The sequence below is a fragment of the Aristolochia californica genome, unplaced genomic scaffold (assembly GCF_029961685.1).
Source record: "Aristolochia californica isolate CCGP_79_NKW_82.1479 unplaced genomic scaffold, dmAriCali1.0.hap1 SCAF_14, whole genome shotgun sequence".
NCBI classification, from domain to species: Eukaryota; Viridiplantae; Streptophyta; class Magnoliopsida; order Piperales; family Aristolochiaceae; genus Aristolochia; species Aristolochia californica.
The window spans coordinates 23,632,025-23,652,778 of record NW_027181815.1 but is presented as its reverse complement, the minus strand read 5'-3'; the positions used below and the strand labels follow the sequence as shown (position 1 = coordinate 23,652,778).

The 20,754-nt window shown below is 37.6% G+C and overlaps 1 pseudogene; it reads right to left on the bottom strand.

Annotated features, from left to right (window-relative positions):
- Positions 1–2,646: 2,646 nt before the first annotated feature.
- On the bottom strand, positions 2,647–11,393 carry LOC137950144 (uncharacterized; annotated as a pseudogene).
- Positions 11,394–20,754: the final 9,361 nt, after the last annotated feature.

The following is a 20,754-nucleotide window of genomic DNA, read 5'->3' as shown; positions in this document are numbered from 1 at the left end:
GTATAAACCGATACCCATTAACATATTATTTAACTCGAATGACAATGTAAGTATGAATCACAATTGATAACATAGTATTGTACTAAGGGTATGTTTGGAACCTCTATAAAAGAAAAGAAAATGAGAATTTGGCCATTATTGTTCCCAAAAATAGTTAGTGAAAATGAAATAACGATTAAATTCTTTTTTTCACTAACTATTTTTGGAATAATAGTGGTCAAATTTTTATTTTTCTTCTTTTATTTTCTTTTCCATGGGGCTCCAAATAGACCCTAAAGGCTAACATAGCATATGATTAATTAACATAATATTCTTCTAGGTTTGTTCATGGAGTATCTAGTACTTGTTGGCTATCTTGTCATAGATTGTTTCAACGCCTATTGTTTGATTGTTGGCAAAAGTCCTAAATTGGGTATATATGATGTGTATGGACCAGCTCGATAGGGAGTATTGGAAAACAAACCTAGTTGGTCAAATTATAATTTTAGTTTAGATTTATCTCTATCTTTTATCTTCCTACTTAAAGGGGTAATCTTGTAATTTATTCTTAATGGAAATTATAAATGAGAAGCTAGAGAAGAAGGGACCAACACGCTAACCCTAATTGCTTTCTCCTTTCTCTGTTTAACTCTAATTGCTTTCTCCTTTCTCTGTTTTCTCTCCATCGACCAAGTACTCTCCTTTCTTTCATCTACCCGGTGTTTCACTAATGAAATAGGCATACAAAAAGAGACATAAAGATGGAAAAGTCAATACTTCTTTTGACTCCTATAAAATAGATATGGCACCTATAAAATAGATATGGCACCATGTTACTATATAAGATGTAAGAAGAGACTACCTAGCCATACGTAGGGCTGCACAGGCTTCTGAGTCTCTGGCCTGGCTCTCCTGTCAACCCCTTTTGGTTTCGATTTTGTTGCCTTGTCTTTGGCAATTACTCTTCCTCTTCCATTGCTGGAGGCTGAAGCTTTTCCAATGGGGTTTCCTCCTTGGTAAGAATTCTGCAATGAGTGGATCTTTCTAGTAACAGCATGGAAGTTGAAACACTTACTGAAATTGGGAGCACCAGCAAATCAAAAATGGCACAACAATGGCAACCTTCATCCTAACCCTAGCAAATCTCTTGCCTTGTAAGGCTTCTTGATCAATTCCTTACATGGCCGACAACTTCTGCGATAGCACAGAATGTTTCTTCACACCAGATATAAAATGGTATGCCGTAATAGTTATCCAAGTGGAAGCATCTCCAACAGTCATTCCTGATAACCAGTATCTCCATTTTCCCACTCACCACCTTATGCCCCAAACGTAAGATTCTCTCCTTTTCCTAAGTTGAAGGCGGGGAGTAAATCCAACTCTTCAGCCCAGGAAATGGACCCCTAGGCTTCTCTACTGTCTTCCATTGGTCTTCAGTCCAGTTTCGGATTCATTTCTTCTCAGCATTTTAATCCTTCATCGTGACCATGAGGAAGGTTTGGAGCTAGCTTAGACGAGCCATTAGTGCTCTCTAGCTCAATGCTCACGGCTAGCCCTAGCCCTTTGGACTCCAGTGGAGGTGGTCAGTCAGGTATACTTTGCTATAGCCAGGTGGTTAGTTCATTTGAAGGATTATTTGCATTTGGTATAACCAGGGGCAGGAACTGAAGGGGTGTGGCTGCTTCCTTCTCTTTGACGTACAAGGTGACCGACACGAGTTAGTGGGATGAAAACTGAGTAGTTGGTTCACCAGTGGAGAGGGGAAAGTGCTATGGATTTTAACTTTTGTCGTGAACCAGTTCCAACCAGCCTGTCTAATGTACTTTGGGGGATATAGAAGGAGCCACCTGGTCACTTCTAGCATTTTTCCAAGATACATTAGGTGAGTTTTCATCCTTGGCTATTCACCATAAAACCACAGTTGAAATCCATCTTCATCTCATCTATTTCTTTCAAACTCTATTCAAGGCTCCTGTAAGAGTCGTTTAACTTCTCTAGTGGAACATGGGCAAACAAACAGTACTCAGGTGCTTGCAGCAGTTTCATAGCAATACATAGTAGCAGCTTCCTCCATCACATAAGAGGAGGCAGGTAGCAAAAGTCACCAGGATTTTGGCAATGAGCTTGGGGAGCAGCAGTTGTTGGTGCTAAAGTTAACACATATCGTCTTAGCAGCAGTTTCATAGCAATACATAGTAGCAGCTTCCTCCATCACATAAGAGGAGGCAGGTAGCACCAGGATTTTGGCAATGAGCTTGGGGAGCAGCAGTTGCTGGCGCTAAAGTTAACACATATCGTCTTAGCAGCAGTTTCATAGCAATACATAGTAGCAGCTTCCTCCATCACATAAGAGGAGGCAGGTAGCAAAAGTCACCAGGATTTTGGCATTGAGCTTGGGGAGCAGCAGTTGCTGGCGCCAAAGGGGAAAAGCGTCAGTCAAGTTCCACTCTTCCTCTCTCCCGCATCACTATTCCAATAGAACTCCAGTAATGATATCCATAGCCTGTCTTTTTTAGTAAGAGTGGGTTGGTAATAAAGACCTTATTAAGAATATGGAGTATTTTTATATAAACAGATTTGAAATGAAAGCAGCAACTACTATGGACCTTATTTGTGTCAAAACTGTACTTCCACACCATCACAAAGAAAGCATACACGCGAAGGAACTTACGCTAAGTCTGCCAATGTCTCAGACTTCGTCACAGCCTTTCCCTCTGGAAATTCAAGGCAGGAGTAGTGCATTATTATTTCCTTCAATGTTTGCTTGGTGATTCTAAGATCGTTGTCCCATAAGACACTCTGCACTGAGAAAAGAAAATAACAAAAAAATCCTCCAGAAACAAGATCGGTTTTTGCTCTTGAAAAACAAATAAATTGCTCTAGAAGCAAGATTGATTTTTGTTAATATAATAAAGATGCATTCCAGAACTCAAAATACACCATTTCAGGGATGAGATGCACACCTTCTGTACATACTCTCTTCTGACATCTTCCCATGGTAATATGCCTTTGGCACTGAACATTGAAGCATTCCAGAGAGCCCCCCTAGCCACCATCACAGATGAAGCACCTAGAAACTCCAGAGGTATATGAATTACTTAAGAAGTACATTAAAACCCATGGCAGAGGTTTCAAGCTAGAATATTCTTTTCTCTTTTTTTTGTTAGTGAAAACTAAACAAGATGTCATAGTCATATTTCCAGTAACACAATTACACCATTATGAAGAGTTTTTTTTTTTTCCTTTTTTTATCTCCTCAGTTCTTTCAGAGAAAAGAAAATTTTGACTGCTTCACAGTTTCTATTTTCACTTGACACTCGCCAAATTCATTTAGAGCACTTTAATATTTACAAGAATTATAAATGATTAAAAACCTATATAGATAATTATAACATTTCTTTCTGAAACACTAAACATATTGTCACTAGGAAAAGTGAGGCATTTTCATCAAAGAAAAAAAGGAAAAGTGAGGCATTAACAGAAATAGCATATTTCAAGAATCACAAAAAAAAGAAACTCATATAAAAATATTTTTATATGCTTTGCTGTTCTGCCAGTGACAGAGACTGTGATTTATTAAAAGCCATAAAATTAAGGTGATATAAGTCATGCTTCTAAAAGGCTTAATTGTAACCAAAGGGTCTGTTATCAGCATTTAGTGTTTTCTCGTTAGAGAGAGAAGCTACATTCTTTATCATAAGAAAAATCTTCAGACCATTTCCTTCACTAAAAAGGAAAAAAAAGAACGAACATCCAGACTAAACCCTGATATGACAATTACCAGTTGCACTTTTTATACGTTGAAAATCATCATACTCAAAGACATCTCCATTTGCTATAACAGGGATTGATAATGCTGCTACAATATCAGCAATCTCATTCCATTTTGCAGGATCCCTTGTGCCCACCATGGAAGGTCAAATCACTATTCAAACAAGTATTAGGACAAGTATGGGAAGCCTGAATGGCCATCTCCAGTGTGAAAGAAGAAAAGAAGTGGCAGTTGGTGGTAGAAGTGAGACTTTCACCGAAATAAAAGATGATAAACTGAAATTACAGAAGCTGAGATAGTTGACATCTGCATCCTCTTCAATTACTTAAAGTTGTTGGCCCTTCTCCTCCAATGCCAGTGTTACTCTAGCTAATTTAGGTATGTCTGCCTTCCATGTACCTCCTAGCACCAATTGGGTCATTTACTCAAGGGCTTCCACCCATGTCAAGATGTCTTTCCTATTTTCACCTTTTTCTCCATCTACTTTTATAAATATATTGTTCAGGCTGATGGGTCCACATCACGTGTTAGTAGGGAGGATACGGATCATATCACGCCTAATATATCACTGTCCTTAGTATTATAGGCTCCAAAAGTTCCCAGTAAATGTACTGTTAATAAGACAACTAACTGAATCCTCAAACTGTACAGTCACTTTCATTCTTAACTCTTGTGTGTTTTAGGACCTACAGACAAGGAAGACAATTGGTGGAGGATGTGAAATAGAAAATTTCAACTACCTTGAGGAAGTACCTAAACGACATACCATGGCACTTCAAGGAAAGATGACTCCTTACCAATGGGACTCGTGTTTTGGGCACCCATTATCAACTAAACTCCATCAATTTCTTCGTACATTGTCTTCAGATAATTCCTTTGATTGTGAAACATGTCATCTCGGGAAGCACCATAGAAAGACTTCTTTTGTCAAGTAGTAATCAAAAGAGTATGGGTCCATTTGAGTTAGTTCATTCAAAAGTAAGAGCCCTATGTAGGGTATCTAATCCTTTTGTTCGTAAGTATTTCTTGTCTTTCATTGATGATTTCAGCCATGTGGCATGGGTGTATCTCGTAAGTGAAAAAAACTGAAGTATTAGGGGCATTTGTGAAGTTTCATAAGGAAATAAACTTAATTTGGTGTTTCTAGTTGTATCTTTTGTTTTGATAATGGACTTAAGTTTGTAAATCAAAACTATTGTGCCTCACATGGAATCCTAAGGTTCTTGAAGCCTCGTTACAAGTTGTCTAAGTTGTGTTCAAGGGTTTTTGTTTCAATTTGTTTTTTACATTCTTTTGGAGTCTAAGCGGAACAAATTGTCCCATTGGTACATCAAATGTGTTTTTCTTGATTTTCATCACCAAGAGGGTGTACGTGTTATTACCCTAAGACCAAAAAAGATGTACCTCTTGGCCAAAGTCACCTTGTTTAGACAACTTATTTATCTTCATCAACTAAGTTGGGTATTGTAATGCAAAGTTCTTTGGACATTACATTACCAGCTGTTGTGATGGATGAACCAAATGCATGTTTATTGCATTGCCTAAGAAACAAGTCTGGTCTATCAGCACAAGCAGACACACAAGTACGTGAGTCCTCTTCTTCCACTTCCCCATCATCTTCTCATCCTAATGCCAATGAATTTAATGAGTTGGACTTGCTCATAGCTCTTTGGAAAGGTATTTGGTCATGTACATAACATCTACTTTCTCAGTCTTTGTCATTTAATTTTTTGTCTCCTACATTTAAATCCTTTACCTTGTCCCTATCGTGTTCTTCCATTCCCAAAACAGTGCAGGAGGCTTTTAATTCCCCATAATGGAAATAGGCAATGGACAAGGAAATGAACCATTTGTTACAAGAGGGACTTGGACATTTGTGATCCACCTTTTGGGGCTGCTATAGTTGCCAATAGGTGGGTATATATGACTAAATATCATGTTAATGGTACTATTGAAAGGAATGACGAATGATGATTAAGTATCATGCAATGGTACTATTGGAAGGAAGAACGAATGATGATTAAATATCATGAAATGGTACTATTGAGAGGGACAAAAAATGTTAGGTAGCCAAAGGTTACATTGAGACATATGGAGTAGATGTATTTGATGCATTTTCCCAATAGCTAGAAGTAGCTTGATTCACATTGTAATATCAGTTGCAGTTAATAAAGGTAGGTCTTTGTATCAGTTAGACAACAAAAACACCTTCTAATATTACGTGGAGCAATCTCTTGGGTATGTTGCTCAAGCAACATTTCAGAAATAAAACAAAGCCCAAGAGCGTGAATAAGTCGAACAAAATTTTGACATTTATTGGTTTCTCCCAAAGTTTTTTTTAATAAAGATGTATTTATATTAACAAGAGAAAATTTACAAAGGAAGAGGCAGCAAATCCTTAACAACAAGAGATTGCAGGGACGCTCCCTGCTTGGCTAGCAAATTTGCTGCCAAATTTGCAGATCTCGGAATGTGAGACCAAATACAAGAGAGAAGTGATTAATATCTAAAATCTCCCGAAAGATGTCCCAATGGTGCCACGGTGGAGGGGAAGCACACTCGCACCATCCAATAACCACCTTCGAGTCCCCTTGAATGTGGATGGGACCACTGCAATTGTCTCTGAAAACGTGAAGCCCATTGAAGAGGCCATAGAACTCAGCCGATGTTGAATCGGAAATGTCTAACGGGCCAGCATAGGAGAAACACTAGTTGCCAAATGGATCCGAAATAACTCCCCCAAAACCAGCGATCCCCGGATTGCCAAAAGAAGAGTCATCAAAATTCAACTTTAGGTAACCAGCTTCCGAGGGAGTCCACTCCTGCATGACTTGAATCTTGGTCCCAAAGTGCATCTTTGCCAAATTGCTCTAATTATCACGGATAGAGGTACCCTTGAAGGAGGAAAAAGACTCCTTAGTTAGGAGCCAGGTGGAGATTTGCCCCGACACCCTGTCCGCTACTCTTACCTCTGATTCACTTCTAGCATCGAAACGCCTCCGGTTACGCTCATTCCAAAGCCCCCACGGTACGAAACTGGCACAGGCGGAGATCCTCACTTTACTGAGACCAAGAAGGAGATAACCAATGATCGACTTACTGAAGGAGATCAGATCAACTGATATATAGAATTGCAGCCCCAACTTGCAGAGGACAGAGGTCCACACATTCCATGAGAAGAAGGACTGTAGAAGAATATGACTGGTGATTTCAGCCTCACATTACAAAAAGGATAGAGGGGGTCAATAGATGGGTGACCCCTTGTTCCAAGCACATCTGCCATGAGAATCTTACTTTGGCAAACGCTCCACATGAAGAATTTTATCTTTGGAGGTGCACAGAGACGCCATACAAAGTAGATGAAACTGAGAATGTGCCGCTTGTGTTAGGCCACCAAATGAGCTTGTCTGCATCGGAAGGTCTCATTTTGACAGAATTCAAAGAATCCAATAAACAGCTCGCTTCCAAGGCCTCCGAGTCGAAAAGACCCCTTCAGGGATGTAGGCTCAGACCACCCCCCTCAAAAGCATCGGCTACTGATATCTCCCTTTGGGTAGAAAGGAGGAATAGATTCCTGAAGGAGTTCCACAAAGGTTCCTGCATTGTCCACCAATCATCCCAAAATTTAAGAGATCTACCGCTTCCAAAAAAGAATCTACTGGCTGAGGAAAATTTCTGAAGAAGTGAGTACAGTGATCTCCATATTGAGGATAACCCTCTCTAATTTCCACCAGACATCCACCATGGAGAATTCTAACCCAGCTTGACACGAACCATATCCTTCCAAAGGTTAGAAGAAATAGTGTTGAACTTCCATATCTTTCAAGGAGCAGAGCTTGGTTCATTTCCTTTGATTTCCAAATCCCCAATCCACCCAATCTCTTTGGCGGACATACTTCATCCCGTCTGACCAAGTGATATTTAAATGTATCACATGATCCCCTCCAGAGAAACCTTCTCTTCATCTTACATACGAAAGAAGGGCAAGGCATAAAGGACAAAGCATAATTTGGGATGCCTGCAATACAAGACTGAAGGAGGATTAGCCTTCCAGCTTTGCTGAGGAGACACCCATTCCAGGTAGCTAATCGGGACTCAATTTTTTCGACCACCTGGTTCCACAAACTTTGGGATATACGCCCATGGAAGAGGGGGAGGCCAAGGTATATTGCTGGGAAGCTAGTAGTTGAACAACCAAATAAATTCACCATCTTTGCAAGAAGCTCAGGGCCAACATTGAATACTATGAGAGAGGTTTTCCCCCAATTAACTTTCTGCCTACACGCTAATTCAAAAAGGCACAAAACTGCTCTGATCCTTCTAGCTCCATCAATATTTCCGATTCCAAATAATATTGTATCATCCGCATACTGAAGTATATGAATATTAAAAGCCTGTTGGAGACTAGTGGGGGGGAGCCATCCAAGATTAAAAGCCGAATAAAACATAACGGAGAGGAATTCTGCTACTATGTTGAATAAGAGAGGAGAGAGAGGGTCACCTTGTCTAATCCCCCTAGTTCCTTTGAAATACCCACAGACCGAACCATTGAGGATGAGGGAATAGGATGCCGAGACCACACAACTTCTGATCCAAAATCGCCATTTTTCTCCGAAACCCATTTTTTCCATTATCTCATCAACCAAGATCCAATTTACTCTATCGAAAGCGATTCTCGGGTCCTAGTTACAGAGGAAGTGATCCATAAGCTCGTGTGTTGCCATTGTGGAATCTAAAATTTTTCTCCCCTTAAGGAAAGCGCATTGCCCATTGTGGATGATGATAGGGAGCAACACCTTTAAACGGTGAGTTAGGATTCTCGCAATAATTTTGTATGCACTCCTAACCAGACTGATTGGAAAAAAATCCTCTGGTTTCTCAACACTTGCTTTCTTCGGATAAAAGATGCACCAATGTTGTGGAAGGTGATGCCAATCCTAAAGAAGCCATGAATCATTGCAATAATATCTTCCTTGAGACGGGACCAAAATCTTTTTAAAAAATCTCAATTGAAACCATCAGGGCCAGGGGCCCTATCACAAATGCTTGAACACCCTGAATATATTTCTTATCAGCCAGATTGCAGGATAGTAGGGAAAAACACATTTTCCATGTGGAGGAGGTCAGGTTGAGGCAGGTTAATCTAGACTTTTCTGGGGTACATACCCTTAGGAGTACTCAAAAGTAATCGCATATCTAAACATCTAATGTCCTATGTACCAGATAAATATTCAGATGGTTGTGGAACAGAGTATTAATATTGCCAGAACCTGCTGTGAATAAGCTTGAATCAATTATACTTAGTTATGTAAATCTTCCCTATAAGTAACATTATTTATGTAAAGTTGTTACATACATTTAAAATGACCTTTAAGATAATGATGTTTGAGTGTAGGAGATCGCATAACCATGTTGACAGCCTGAACTACAAACAACTCTAAATCATGGTGTCTTCTTCATCCATCTTTTTTTTTAAAGGATAAGATTAACTCTTTCAGCTTGTTATGTCCACAAACTCATCAACTGCTTTCTAACAGATACACTGTAAGGTCACCATGTTGTCAACCTCTGCTTGTGCTAAATACTTATCTTCCTCTTTAAATCTAATTTAATTTCAGGCCTATACATGAAGCAAGCAAGAGGAAATACAAATTCAAGTTTCACGAGAGAAGATACAGTAGACAGAACAGGTCCTGAATTTTGTAGCTTATCTATAGTATTGCAAATGGGTTCACTAAACTCATTTGGAATCTAACACCATTCTGGAGAGACAGTCTGAAACTTTGTTAAAAAATGGATGATTGTTGAAGAGCATATATTTCCAGATTTTTTATTTACTTATATTTTGTTATATAAGTCAGTACTCCAAAGAGTTATATCAGGATACATATCGGAAATACAAAATTCTAGTCAAATTTTCAAAGCACCTTCAAGTTAATCTTCTCAGAAATGTTGTAATCATCCATCCCAGTATCTGCTCCTAGACATTTCATTCAAATAGCACGCAACATTCTATATTTTCTCATCTTACTATTCTTAGCAAACAATACTTGGAAGAATCGGAGAACAATTTCCTATATCAACACCAGAAGTACAATGAAACACCAAATAAAACTAGAATAAACCATCAACACAGAATATACCACAAGAAAATATATTTTTCTATTGTAACAAACATTCAGAAAAATGACTATGAATATATGAAGTGTTTACCTTCCATGAACCGCAAGAGCAGACACACCAGTCTTCTCAATTCGTCTAGCTAGCTCTACAGTGTCTTGAATTTTACAAGTTACTGGAGTGTCTAAGTTCCTTATTAATGTAGTTAAATCTGCATAAAATGAAACTACAGCATGACACCGGATAAAAATAGAAATAATCAAGATAAAAAAAACTGCCATATCTCAATAAAGACACATCTATTACATCATGGATAAGCTCCAGCTTTGACAATAAAGCTGCACCCATGCCCCCACTGATATAGAATGACTTGGGGCAGCCCATGTTGATGTCAATAGCCGCTACATCTTTGAACCTGAAAGTGGAAATACACTCTAAAAATTCTCCAATTATGATGATCATGCAATGACTGAGATAAACATTACCAAAATGCAGAACTTGAGAAAAATATCAGTTAGGTAATACCCTTTTCTTGTCAAAGTTATCTTGCATAATAACTGGAAAAGGTAAGAGTTATATAAATTCAATATGATTGACCGGTTAGGCCAGTACTTACTAAGTGCAATGCCTCAGTAATTGATCACCATAATAACTGGAAAAGGTAAGAGTTATATAAATTCAATATGATTGACCGGTTAGGCCAGTACTTACTAAGTGCAATGCCTCAGTAATTGATCACCAACTAGATTTACTAAGTTACAACTTGATCTATATCTAAGATACAACAAGAATAAACATACAGCATCTGAGCAGCAGCAAAAGCACTCACAGAATCTGAAGTACCCAATCTACCTCCTTGGCGCATGTCCTGAAAACTAAAGCTGCCGTTCCTTTCTCCACAAAATTTGTAGTACCAAGAGACTCTAGAAGAAAACAGAATTTATTTAAGAGATTTTACCACAGAATGAACAAGAATTTGTGTAAAACCACTATCCTTCTCTCAGTTAACAGAGGACATGATTTGGTACCAGTAAGATCTAGCAACCTTAGAACCATATTTCCTCTATGCTATACACCTAGATAAACAAACAATATTTCCTAGTGAAAATTATCAAAGAACATAAAACAAGTTCTAAACTATAATTTTGATGTTTAAAACCAGCATACGGTACCATTTCTCTGTTTTTTTTTTTTTTTCGCCTTTTGCGGTACCATTTATCTTCCGTTCACACTTCAGCATCTTATGATCGATTATCTCTTCTCCGTAAGTGATGTCTGCACCATATTCTGCAGCTAAAAGCCGAAATGGTAAAGTTCCCTACATGCACAAGAATGGGATAGCACTCTTTAGGGCAAATAAACAGCTAAAGACTGAAGGAATCAACCGCAAGAAATGAAAAAAAAAAAAAGGCATGGTACTGCCAACTGACCACGCGAACCATGGGGGCGAGGACGTGCTTGTTCTCATACTCCATCTTCGTCTGCAGGCAGCTCGGTAACGAATCGAATCAACACAGACCAGAGTCCCTCGCCCTCTTTCTTTTTCGTGCCTTGGGGCGGGGGAAATCAAGAGGGCAGTGACCCTTTCCCGCTGGCGCTGCTGAAGGAGGCATCGCAGCCGTTGATCTTCTGAAGCGCCTTCATCTTCCACCGCCAGATTTAAACTCGAACGATCTTAACTAACTACGCGGTTTCTAAACTAACTGCGTGGTTTAAACTCTGTTCGCCTATAAATTAAGGGCTCAGCTTGCGTACTCTTCCCGCGCTTTCTGAACTCCAATCCAGCAGCCTCCCAGTCTTCTTCCACTCAAACTCAACTGCTCCTTCCTCTTCTTCCACTCCACTCCACTCCGGTGCTCCTTCCTCTTCTTCCATTCCAGTCGTTCCTCTTCTTCAGTGGCCCCTTCATCTTCTTCCACTCCGGTCGTTCCTCTTCTTCAGTGGCCCCTTCCTCTTCTTCAGTGGCCCCTTCCTCTTCTTCCACTCCAGTCGTTCCTCTTCTTCAGTGGCCCCTTCCTCTTCTTCAGTGGCCCACTCCAGTCGTTCCTTTTCTTCAGTGGCCTTCATGGCTGATTACCCCGCTGCTTCTCCTGTTCCTGCCCTACTTACCCCTGAAGAACCTGTGTCTATTGAAATGAGTTTTAACCAATCGTTTGAATCCCCTGTCAACGATCCCACGGCGGTTATCTCAATCTGCCATCAAGTCTTCTGTATGCGTCCTATGCCGGAGGGAACCCATATTGAACAAGTTAATCTCCTCATACCGGCCATGAGCTTTCGTCTGCCGCTTTCCTTATTGTTGGATCGGAGTCACTGGCAGAATGCGGCCTCCGGAATACTGGACCACTTCTCCTTGAGCTCCGAGGCGTACGCCCAACTCCTTGCACATCTCTATATTGTTGGAGGTGATTTGGCGGAGATCACGTGGAGGAATGGGCTTACGAGGTTGGATGTGGCTATTGACGTGAGTGAGATGTTGGAAATCCACATTCAGCCACTGTTTCCCGCGGAGCCTGAGTCAATGCCGCCGGCTTCTGTCGGCCTGAACATGAAGGTGAAGGAGGTCAGCGAGATAGCTGCCGGAGAGACTTGCGCAGTTTGTATGGAAGAGTTAACAGGATCGAGGAAGGAGGTGACGGAGACTCCATGCTCGCATATGTTTCACAGCGAGTGCCTCCTTCCATGGTTGAGGAGAGCGACGACATGTCCTCTCTGCAGATCCTCCCTGATTAGTTGATTAAAGGAATCAAAAGTGTATATTGTTGATTGTTCAGAAACTTTTGTTGATTAAAGCAAATAAAATGCTAGTTTCTGTTCCATTGTGATGGTATTTTTTCTTTGGGATCTTGCGTTTGTCACGAGCATGTTTTAATTTAGGTACTAATATGCTGAATTGCTGAACATCTATCATTTAAATTGAATTTAATTTTAACCTAGATTTTCAAATCTACAAATTATGATCTTCCATAATTTATTCTTGTTATTTAAAAGTATAAACATAGATTTGAAAGCAAGTATATACATAATTTGTGGTATATTTTAAATTATTATTAATTATTATTATACCACCACTGGTTTGTTTTTAGAGCTAGAGGTGGGTGCCCTTTCTTACTCAAGTTAAGAGAAGCCCTTTATTACTATAACAATAATATTTATTTATTTTAAATAATAAATGTTAATAAAATAAATATAATTATTATATAAGATATGAATTACTATGTTTATCTTACATGTTATAGTATATCATATTGTATACTTTTATATTTGAAAACTATCTATTAGAAATAATTATTTTATTTTTATTTTAAAAAATATTATTCTATATTTTAAATAATAAATGTTAATAAAATAAATATAATTATTATATAAGATATGAATTACTATGTTTATCTTACATATTATAGTATATCATATTGTATAGTTTTATATTTGAAAACTTTCTATTCGTAATAATTATTTTACTTTTTATTTTAAAAAATATTATTCTTTATTTTAAAAAACTCTACGAGTATATACTATTTTATAATCAAAATAGAAACTAATATCATATTCGTATATACATGTCAACAAGCATAAATAACCCTAAAGAAAGTTTATTCTATTTGTATGTAAATATTATATATTTTCTTAGATTAATGTCAAAAGCAATTACATTTTGAATCGTGCTTACTCACTTTATATTAATAGATATTTTAAAAATAAAATAAAAAATTTAAAATTTAAAAATATTTCTATTCCTTCTCTATTTTTTTAATCGATGGCCTTGATTTTGATTTGTAATTTTTTAAAAATATATAAATATTTATTTTTTATCTTTTTTTTAATGGATCCAAATAAGAAACTAAAGAGAAAAGACTAGAGAGATTTTGTAATTTTGTGCAAAGCCACTCGTCGCATGATGACAAACTTGAAGCACGTCGTTGCCCTTTTTCCACCTCCCACCCTCCATAAATAAAATAAAATAATTAATTAAAAATAGAAAAAAAATTCATCCTTTCCTATATAAGTGCGCAAAATGAAAAATTTAGTTTAAACAAGATAATGAGTTACTTTTTTATAATATACCTAAATAACTAATTAACCTAAACAACACATGGTTACTACACTAATAAGTAATTTAATGTACTAATTAATTAAATAAGATATTTCATTAACAAATTAAGATAGATTGCGGTTTAGTCTAAATTAATACAATAATTATGTGTTAAAATTAACTGATACACTAATTAATTAAAAATAGATACATAAAAATTAAAAATTTAAGAGTAATGAATATAATAAATAAATAGTATTTTAATAATAACATAAAACAGATTTTTAAGTAGTATAAATTAATAATATATTTCCACAAACTAAAAAATCATTAGTTTAATTAATTTTAAAAAATAGAATAATTAAAAAAAGTACTTGATTAAATGCTTACTTTCACAATATTTTAATTATCACTAATTTAATATAGTAATAAAAATATTTAATATAATAAATAAATAAATATTTAATTTTATTAATAACATAAGATTTTTTTACATAGTATAAATTAATAATATACTGCCAAAAATTAAAAAGTTATGTGTTTAATTAATTATAAAAATAGGATAATTAAACAAAAATACTTGGTCAAAGGTTTATTTTAATAATATTTTAATTATCACTCTTAAATCACTAATTTAATATAATAATAAAAATACTTAATATAATAAATAAATAAATAAAATATTATATTAATAACATAAGATAGATTTTTACGTAGTAGAAATTAATGATGCGAGGGAGGCTGAGAGCGAGAAGGTAGAGGGAGTGTCAACACGAGGGAAAGTGGATGAACTAGGATTTTGGTAGCAATACTAATTCACCTACTTTACTCAGGAATTAGTTCAAGTGAATGAACATGTTCATCCAGTTCAACTCGCCTCCGATGTGTGCACTAACGCCTTCGGGTCAAGTAACAGTGTAATCACTTACACTTTCATTTGACTCGCGCACGCACTAACACCCCCTAGAAATATATTTTGTTTTCACTAAAATGATATTTTCATACCTAGACTCTTAGATTCTTCCATATGAATTATGTTTTGTAACAAAAACACCGAGGAACATCAAGGACAAGATCTATACATTGTACATACCAAGTTATGCAGTTCATATAAATATATAACAAATAAATATTAAGAAACATAATTTTTCATAATGTTGTGTCTTCCTTGGAGAAAATTTGGTTTGTTGGCAAAGTAAAAAATAGAATATTGTAGCCCGACCTGGTGCAAAAGTTGAATACAGTGCGATGGCTCGCACAATAAACAAGTTGGTGTGGGTTAGATCAGTCTCACGAGAGTTGGGTTTCAACGAGGATTAGTTGATGAACATGTTTTGCGATAATCATGTTGCAATCTTTATTGCAAGTAACCCATTTTTCCACGAGAGAACTAAAAATATTGAAGTGGATTGCCACTTCATTCGGTATGTGGTGATGAAAAATGCGGTAGTGCTCTGTTTGGAGATCAATTGGGAAATGTCTTCACTGAGGCACTTGGCAAACAAGAATTTATGTTATTCTACAACAAGTTGGGACTCATGGATATATATATGTTCTAGCTTGAGGAGGTGATAGAAAATACCCTTAAAGGGTATTTTGGTCATTTTAACCTTTAGGGGAATTTTGGTCATTTTATTATTTAGTGGTTAATTTTCTTTATATAATCTCGTTTTGCATGTTAAATTATATCAGTGGTTAATTTTTTATGTACATAGGATGTGTAGTAAGGGAGAAGGTTTATTAAGTATATAGGAGTATTTTTGTAATTTGTAACTCAAAGTACCTATTTAAGAAGTTTGGGATTTCATGCACAGTTCCTAACGAAGCCTTTCAACACTTCAAAAATCTCTTCTTCTCCTTTCGCATTTTTCTCTATATTTTCTCCTCTTCCTTCACCCAAATTTGGAATTTTATAAATAGTTGTGTCATAACCTAAATTGTTCTCGTACTCTTCAATGGGGTTAAGGTAGGTGATATTATCCCTGTGTGAAAATAATGAATTATATAGCCACTCTCATTTTCAAACAAAAAACAACATTTTTGGGTAATGGGAATCATTATTGGAGATCATGCAATAATTTCAATGGCCAGACAGATGAAATATAAGACACATCATCGAGGAACAATGTTAGAATTACATATTACCAAGCGGATTTCATTACTTTTAATGTCCTATGCACCAGATAAAAATTCAGATGGTTGTGGAACCGAGTACTAATATCACCCATGCCCCCACTGATAGAGAATGATTTGGGGCAACCCATGTTGATGACAATAGCCGCTACATCATGCAATGCCTGAGATAAACATTACCAGATGCAGAACTTGAGAAAAATATCAGTTAGGTAATACCCTTTTCTTGTCAAAGTTATCTTGCATAATAACTTGAAAATGTAAGAGTGATATACATTCCATATGATTGACCAGTTACGCCATTACTTACTAAGTGCAATGCCTCAGTAATTGAAGAACTTAGAGGGGCAAGATAACTAGATAATTTCCACAGTATGCTGAAGAGAAATAAAGAAGTAGGATATCTAATCCTTCCAGAGCTAAAATTATATATGGGAATGAGAAAATTTGTGAAGAGATGAAGATCAAGACAAATATTTCAAAAAATATGCCAAATAATAATTCCAACAACCTCTTCCTTTTGCGGTGACGAAATTCACAGAATAAGAAAAAAATCAAAGAAGAAGATGATGATGAAAGGAATTAGATGTAAGGGTTGATGTGAGATGAGTAGTCTCGGATTCCGGCTCCTTCCCAACCCATCCATTCTACCCTTAAATCCCAGGTTGAATCGTTCATTCCCCTGAAGGGTTTGTCGCAACCATCCACGTTTTCATAGCTTTTGGTGTTGTAAGAATACGATTCGTCTTCATCAGATGCCCTCAAAATGCTCATCACCATCTGAACACAGAAAAAGTCGCCGGTAGAAATCAGTAATCGATCTTTCTGATTTTGTTGAAGGAAGACAAGGGAATGGATTACAACTTGGAGAGAAAGGGGGTATTTTTTAATTACTTACATCGTAAGCTTTGTTGATCCGATGAAACTGAACGCTGCAGTTGTTCCCTTTGCATACATTTGGATGATACTGAAAAAAATTGCGAGAGTTAGAGCTTTTGTAGGGTTAGGTCGGCGACGAAAAAAAAAATAGAAGATTAAATAACAAACTTACCTCCTTCCGTTGGACTGTTGCTTTCGTCTCGTCTACGAGGAAGAACTTCGGATGAAGAAATCAAAGAGGAACAAGATAAAAGAGGAAGAAATTGTAGAGGAAGAAATCGTAGACGAAAAAATCGAAGTCAGACAGAGAGTGAGGAATCTAAGAGGGAGAGGGAGAACGAGGGATATGAAGACCAAAATCCCCCATTTCCCATGAATCCCCGTTGACGAACAACGATTTCCACGAGACAATTTAAACGAGCAGATTCCGGAACTTGAGCTTGGGTGGAGCTCGAGAAATACCTAATCGAACTGAGCCGGTTTGGTTCAAAGCCACCCCTAGTCACATACACTCGAAATCGGACAGTTTGGGATCCTCTGACGGTTCATATTCCTCATGTTTTCCCTGATTCCTAAAAGAGGGGAAAAGTGCTTTGTCTCTCCACCCCTTTAAAGACGATGGGAAGAGATCCCCAGTCCTCCCCATTCATTAAAAAAAGAAAAAAAATAGAGAGGGAGGGTTAAGGTTGTTGCAGAGGCAGCACAATGGTATGAAAGTGATTTGGATGAAAGGCTCCTAATTCATATTTCGTTCAGCCCAAGAAGGTTTTTTTTTTTTTATTTTTATCTGAATCTGTTTTCTAGCTTATACCTGGAAGGAAAATTCTATTAGACTGCATTGACCTTTTTTTCTGCTTTAGTACTATGCTGGAAGATCCTTTTCCCTTTTTCAAGTGGCTGATAAGTGCTTGTTATGCAGGTGGTCTTGCCGAAATTGCAAGTTGAAAAGAGTTACTCTTCATTGATGCTCTGTCTGATATGGAAGCGATTCTCAAACCAGAAACAGAGGCCACCTCTTTGAGTACTAAATTTTTTTGGGATCTTGTTCATGGCAATCCAAAATCAGAATCAGATGGTTTCCAGATGAAGAAAGGAAAGGACTCAAAGCGAAGCACAGAAACTTAAGGACCTTTATTTTATCATTTTAATTGCTCTTGCCCTTCTTCTTATGTCAGTCTTAATGGGGTTAGGGCTGATGTTCTTCAGTTGGTGAAAGCATATATTGTACTACATCAAATCTGATGGTTCAGTCTGTAACTTATATTGTTGTAATGGTACTTACTTTAAAAAGTCTCTAGTGTGAGTTTTATTAGGATACTCAGTTCTAGAAAGTTATAAATAAAGGATTAGAGACTGCTGCTATAGCTCTGAATCAGATTTAATTTTTATTCAAAACACTTTGAACTCAAGTTTAGCATCTTCTTCTCTGCTTCTCTTAGTTTTTGTTTTGCTAGTTTCTTTCACAATCCAAAAAAGGGACTCTTACAATGTGGGATTGAAGGGTGAGCTTGGTAACCCCCACGGCAATTTTCATTTTATTTTAGTTTCCCCTTCAATAATATTTGATAATCTAAATGCTAGGAACTTGGAAACAGAGTTGTCTAATCACCAAAACAGAGGGATATGTTTGATGAGATCAGTTACCCAGAAAACGATCGTAACCAGCTACCAAGTAAAATTATCACATTTTAATCGAAATGAGGAAATCAAAAGCTGTAGATTCTGTTTCCTATTGAATCAATTTATTGCAGAAATGCAAAATGGAGATCTGTTACAGTATTATTTGTATGGTAGCTGCTGCACGTAAGAAGTTTCTGTACAATCAACAATACTTTTCACAAAAAAAAAAAAAAAAAAAAAAAAATGGTAAACAAACTTTGATTCGTCTAATCTACTAATCAATTTTGAGCTTGGCTCATGGGAGTCGGAGGGAGGATCTGCAGAGAGGACATGTTGTCGCTCTGCTCAACCATGGAAGGAGGCAGTCAGTGTGGAAAAGATGAGAGCATGGAGTCTCCGTCGCCGCCTTCGTTGATCTTTCGAATTCTTCGAAACAAACAGCGCACGTCTCTCCGGCAGCTATCTCGCTGAGCTCCTTCAACTTCATGTTTTGATCGATTGAAGCTTCTTCTAGTGGCGGCATTGACTCAGGCTCCACAGGAAACAGTGGTGGAAAGTCGATTTCGATACTCTCATGCACGTCAACCGCCACATCCCACTTAGTACATCCATGCCTCAACGCAATCTCCGGCCAATCAGCTCCAAGAGTATGGAGATGTGAAAGGAGTTGGGCGTAGACCTCGGACCTGAAAGAGAAGTAGTGCAGCATCCAGGAGGCCGCACGCTGCCAGCGACTCCGATCGGACAATATGGAAAGAGGCAGATGAAAGCACTTAGGCGGTGTAAGGAAAGTAGCTTGTTCAACATGGGTTCCCTCCGGCACAGGACGCATATAGAAGAACTCGCGTCGATGGCAGATTGAGAAGACCGCCGTGGGATCGTGGACTGGAGCTTGATACGAAGGGTTAATAGTGATTGTAAAAGAGTCAGGTTCTTCTGGGGTAAGTTGGGGAGGAACAGGAGAAGCAGCAGGGTGATTAGCCATGAATGTCAGTGAAGAAGAGGAACAGTGGAGTGGACGAAGAGGAACGAGCAGTGGAGTGGAGTGAGCCTGAACCTAACCGGAGAAGCGTTTTTATAGGTGAAGACGATTTTCCACCGCGTACTGAGACTGAGACTGAGACTAGGCTTATGAGTCAGTTTTCAATTGAAATTGCTATCTTGCGACTTTCCTACAACGGGAATGAAAACGAAACTTGATTTTGGTTCTTAGATTTCTTTATACTTTCCTTCCTCGAAGTAGGTTAGTGTCTCCGTTAACCAAATTGGATACGCGGAAGGACTTTTGCTTAACAGTAATCATCTTTCAATTTAAGTTGCTTTTCTGCCACTTTCCTAAATGATCTTCGATGTCTTGAATTTTTTGCCGTTAATCGTCTCTGTTAAAATGCCTCGTCACTTTTACCAATCAAGTTAACTCGACTGCGAAGGAAACCCCGAGGCTCCCTCTGTGGATTAGCCATGAATGCCCGTGGAGAAAAGAAACGAGCAGTGCAGTGGAGTGAGCTTGAACCTGAATCTGGATGGGTCTTTAAAAGCGGAGTTAGTTTTCAACCTTGACATGACTTTCTTAAACAGTTTTCACCTTCGTCTACGACTTCGTTTCCATCCTCTATCCAGAGGAGGACCCTTCACGGGATAGCCAGTTCAATTCAGACGGGAAGACTCTCTTCTGTTTGGAACTGACCAGGAACTGTGACCCAGACGAGACAAACGCATATTATTCCATTGTTGTTTTATCATCACTTGTTCTTTCTCAATATTCTTTTGTTGTGAGACATACTGGAATCTGATCTCAGGTATATGGCTTATCTCTGTGTAGTGATCAGTTAAGTAGGAGGTACTTATGGCTTAATTGAAAGCTGTTTTCTGAACTGTATTGATGATTTTTACTGTCAATGTTGTTCATACTTTCGAATTTGTGAACTTAAATGGTTAGTTCTTTGAAGAGTCAAATTGCTTGAATTGTTGGCTTAATTGAAAGCTGTATTCTGAACCGTATTGATGGTTTTAACTGTCAATGTTGTTCATACTTTTGAATTTGTGAAAAAAAAATGATTAGTTCTTTTAAGGGTGAAATTGATTGAATTATAGCTGCTGCTTCCATTCATGTTTCCTGTTAAAAGGCAGAAGTTATGACAAGTTTGTTGTGATAGAAGGAATGGGATGAGGACGGGAAATGGTGGAAGGGGAGATGACGGAAGATTCGGGAAGTACA